The sequence below is a fragment of the Bos javanicus genome, chromosome 26 (genome assembly GCF_032452875.1).
Source record: "Bos javanicus breed banteng chromosome 26, ARS-OSU_banteng_1.0, whole genome shotgun sequence".
In the NCBI taxonomy this organism is placed as follows: Eukaryota; Metazoa; Chordata; class Mammalia; order Artiodactyla; family Bovidae; genus Bos; species Bos javanicus.
The window spans coordinates 1,225,019-1,230,057 of NC_083893.1; the positions used below are offsets into that span (position 1 = coordinate 1,225,019).

The following is a 5,039-nucleotide window of genomic DNA, read 5'->3' on the forward strand; positions in this document are numbered from 1 at the left end:
AGTTCTTCAGAATATTTTGAAAGAGGATAGAACTACCCTGAATATAGTCTTCAAGCAATATGGAGCCCTTCTGAAAGAGCTGTATTCTTTCATAATAACATTTAGAGAAAGGAGTAAAGACAGATCTTGCAAAAGCTGAGTTTCTTTCAAAAGAAGAAAAATGATGTAGAATCTGGAACCTAAGCTAAAATGTTTTGTGATAAATGTCAAAAATTGCCAAGACTTTCAAAACATGTTTTGGTAAGGAAAAACTACTATATTGCCAAGGTTAATTGTGTAAAATACAATAGTATCTTAATTAAACAGAAGAATTCACCATTAATGGAAGAAAACCCATGACAAGGGAAGCATCCAAAGACTGGCAACCAAAAGGCTGGGTAATTTTACTAGCTTTAGAATACATCAACACACTTTGATTATCAAACTATTTCATTTTTTAAAACTGCAGTGTTTTAATGTACTTCTAATAACAATGCAATCTAAGGAGCCATGGAGGCTTATGAAAAAGACCTACCCACTAAGATGCATTTCTAGAGTAGGGGTGAATTAATACTTCTGTAAGAAGGAACTGAATCACCTCAGCATCAACAAATAGCCATTTTCTTTTACACCAGTAACTCATAATTTGATGACTAATTTCTGTTCGAAATTGGGCAGGAAAGGAACTACATCAGACCCAGAAACAATGATTTCACAAGCCACAGTCACTCAGCTAATGGATTTGTGATAATCTGCAGAAAATTTGCTTGGCTAGTACTTGATTTCTTCACATCTGTAGAGGGGTTTGATACAATTACTTTTTAAAAATCAACCTTAAGCTGCATACAGGCAAAGAGATCACAAACTACTGGGAGGCCATAGTGGTCTAGGGGAAAGTTGTGTTCCTCCTGTAGGGGCAAATTAAGCAATACTTCCTTGGCCTTATTTCAAAGTAACCACTTGTCTTCTCCTGAGGATAATGGGCTAAAATTTCCTGTCGCCTTTCCTGGCAAGACCCATTCAGCTGTGTTAAAGAGACACCAGGAGGTGGCCAAGGGGTGTGAGCTTTTGTTTATTAGCCCTATCCTCTGTAAGAGGCACTTCCTTGGGACATCCTTCTTTGTGTGAGGGGGTCATGAGCCACTTTGACAAGGGACTGTTCCTTATAACTTGGAAGAAATCAGCAATTCTAGAAGAACCTATTGCCTTTGGTGCCTTAGCTTGTTCTGCTGCCTCTCTTCTGGATGGAGAGAGCTACATGTTCAGGGAATCTTTATGTTTCTCAGGTTCAGGTTTTGGTTCCACAGGCATACCATTTTTATCCTTTCCTTCTTTCTTCCGAAGCCATTTACACAGAGCTTCCTTCTCACAATTTTCATCACACATGTACTTTGCAAAACTTAAACAAGCCTCATTGGCTTTGCAGACCTCCTCCACTTATATGGGTCTTGATGGTTCTGGACAAGCCAATCCTCAGTAGTCATGGAGTAGACAAGGGTTTCTTGGCCTCCAAGTGGTCATTCATGCATTTCAGATTGCCCAGGTTCTCAGTCTCCACACCTCTGGGCTGGTTACCCTGACAGTTGGTACGGGAATCAGACTTGACAAGCCAGTCATTCACATTGTAGGACTCCCAGAACACCTGGAACAAGAGCTTAAACTTCTCACTGGAGGTTTCACAGCTGCCATTCCCAGGCTTCTCAGGCTTATGGGATTCCTGGGGAGTTACCAGCCAACCAGAAAGATCCATCTCATCTTGATCAAGAGGCTCTAGATTGCTAACTTTTTCAATTTCAATGGAGTAAGAACTGGTAGTGGTATAGCTATTAAGACTTTTTGATAACTTGCTTTTTTAGAAACTAGTTGTTGCTGACTCTTGTGGAGCCAGTTTTCCAAACCTTTTAAGGTTGCCCCAGACATTATTCAAGAAACTGCAGGTTATAGAAGATGTCTGACTGTTCTCCAAGGTCTGCTTTTGGTTGAGCCAGTCCTGGAGATTGGTGCTGGGTAGGTAACGAGCATGGTGACCGAGGCAGGTTTGCTTCCAAGGAGCCATTCACTGAGAGGGACAGCTGTGGTGCTGGATGCTGACTTCTGCTCTGGCAATGGGATGTAGCCTCTCTTCTCTAAGAAGGACCCAATATTTGATGAACTAGCATGAGCCATCAGGTGCTCAGGAATTTGAATGGTCTTCAGTTCAGTTCAGTTCAGTTGCTCAGTCATGTCCGACTCTTTGTGACCCCATGAATCGCAGCACGCCAGGCCTCCCTGTCCATCACCAACTCTGGGAGTTCACCTAGACTCATGTCCATTGAGTCAGTGTTGCCATCCAGCCATCTCATCCTCTGTCATCCCCTTCTCCTCCTGCCCCCAATTCCTCCCAGCATCAGAGTCTTTTCCAATGAGTCAATTCTTCGCATGAGGTGGCCAAAGTATTGGAGTTTCAGCTTTAGCATCATTCCTTCCAAAGAAATCCCAGGGCTGATCTCCTTCAGAATGGACTGGTTGGATCTCCTTGCAGTCCAAGGGACTCTCAAGAGTCTTCTCCAACACCACAGTTCAAAAGCATCAATTCTTCAGTGCTCAGCCTTCTTCACAGTCCATCTCTCACATCCGTACATGACCACAGGAAAAACCATAACCTTGACTAGATGGACCTTTGTTGGCAAAGTAATGTCTCTGCTTTTCAATATGCTATCTAGGTTGGTCATAACTTTCCTTCCAAGGAGTAAGTGTCTTTTAATTTCATGGCTGCAGTCACCATCTGCAGTGATTTTGGAGCCCAGAAAAATAAAGGCTGACATTGTTTCCACTGTTTCCCCATCTATTTCCCATGAAGTGATGGGACCGGATGCCATGATCTTCATTTTCTGAATGTTGAGCTTTAAGCCAACTTTTTCACTCTCCACTTTCACTTTCATCAAGAGGTTTTTAGTTCCTCTTCATTTTCTGCCATAAGGGTGGTGTCATCTGCATATCTGAGGTTATTGATATTTCTTCTGGCAATCTTGATTCCAGCTTGTGCTTCTTCCAGCCCAGCGTTTCTCATGATGTACTCTGCATATAAGTTAAATAAGCAGGGTGACAATATACAGCCTTGATGTACTCCTTTTCCTATTTGGAACCAGTCTGTTGTTCTGTGTCCAGTTCTAACTGTTGCTTCCTGACCTGCATACAAATTTCTCAAGAGGCAGGTCAGGTGGTCTGGTATTCCCATCTCTTTCAGAATGGAGCAACCCCACGCCCGAGGCCAGGGGCAGTGGCCAGGAGGCTCCACATCCAAGGAGCCATGGCTGCACGGGCGCAGGAGGGCCTAGGGGAGCTATCCCACATTGAAGGTTAAGAAAGGCGGCGGTGAGGAAATACCCCTCATCCAAGGTAAGGAGCATAGGCTGTGCTTTGCTGGAGCAGCCGTGAAGAGATACCCCACGCCCAAGGTAAGAGAAACCTAAGTAAGAGGGTAGGTGTTACAAGAGGACATTAGAGGGCAGACACACTGAAACCATACACACAGAAAACTTTATTGAATGGTCTTAAGAGACCCAAATGTGGCGATTGCCTGGCGCAGGGCATTTATGTCAGCTTCAGAGTCGGGCAGTTGCATCTTCAGGTTTGAGGGTCAGACTGCCCAGCCTGTCCAGGCACGTTGAGACTTGATTGGCTACACTCCAGTTGATGAATAAGACAACTGAACTGGCCCAGTAACCAGTAGAGCTGTTGGGCCTGCTGCTGGAGTGTCTTCTCTTTAAGCTGATAGATGAGATTTACTTGCTCATACTATCACACCTCACAGCTTCAAAGGCATTCCAGGTGGTGACTTATGCAGCAGTGAATCTGGGCTTTGACCTCTCACAAATTATCTTTAATTTGCTTCTCAGCTGGGAGAACTCCACCAATTGCAAGCTCCAAGTCCCTCTGTGCATCACAAGACCTCGAAAGGGAATCTCTATTAGTGGAACAGCCACTCTGGTTCTGTGAGGTACTCATTCTGCACCTTGTTCCTCCTTTGAAGCTAGGCCCCTGTGCGTGAGCTGCCCAGCAAGCAAGGTGCTGCTTTATCAATGCTCGGGTGAGAAAAGTCCCTGGGCTTGCAGAAAGCACCCCACCCCACTAGTGCGTCTGGCAGTGCCCTAGGGTTTTCTATGCTGCCTCGAGAAATTTGTATGCAGGTCAGGAAGCAACAGTTAGAACTGGACATGGAACAATAGACTGGTTCCAAGTAGGAAAAGGAGTATGTCAAGGCTGTATATTGTCACCCTGTTTATTTAACTTATATGCAGAGTACATCATAAGAAATGCTGGGCTGGAAGAAGCAGAAGCTGGAATCAAGATTGCAGGGAGAAATATCAATAACCTCAGATATGCAGATGACAACACCCTTATGGCAGAAAGTGAAGAGGAACTAAAAACCTCTTGATGAAAGTGAAAGTGGAGAGTGAGAAAGTTGGCTTAAAGCTCAACATTCAGAAAACGAAGATCATGGCATCCAGTCCCATCATTTCATGGGAAATAGGTGGGGAAACAGTGGAAACAGTGTCAGACTTTATTTTTCTGGGCTCCAAAATCACTACAGATGGTGACTGCAGCCATGAAATTAAAAGACACTTACTCCTTGGAAGGAAAGTTATGACCAACCTAGATAGCATATTGAAAAGCAGAGACATTACTTTGCCAACAAAGGTCCATCTAGTCAAGGCTATGGTTTTTCCTGTGGTCATGTATGGATGTGAGAGATGGACTGTGAAGAAGGCTGAGCACTGAAGAATTGATGCTTTTGAACTGTGGTGTTGGAGAAGACCCTTGAGAGTCCCTTGGACTGCAAGGAGATCCAACCAGTCCATTCTGAAGGAGATCAGCCCTGGGATTTCTTTGGAAGGAATGATGCTAAAGCTGAAACTCCAATACTTTGGCCACCTCATGCGAAGAGTTGAGTCATTGGAAAAGACTCTGATGCTGGGAGGAATTGGGGGCAGGAGGAGAAGGGGACGACAGAGGATGAGATGGCTGGATGGCATCACTGACTCTATGGACGTGAGTCTCAGTGAACTCCAGGAGTTGGT

At 44.4% G+C, this 5,039-nt stretch overlaps 1 pseudogene; it reads right to left on the minus strand.

The window, feature by feature from the left end:
* Window positions 1-505: 505 nt before the first annotated feature.
* LOC133239649 (nuclear receptor coactivator 4-like) lies at window positions 506-4,033 on the minus strand (annotated as a pseudogene).
* Between the last annotated feature and the right edge of the window lie 1,006 nt (window positions 4,034-5,039).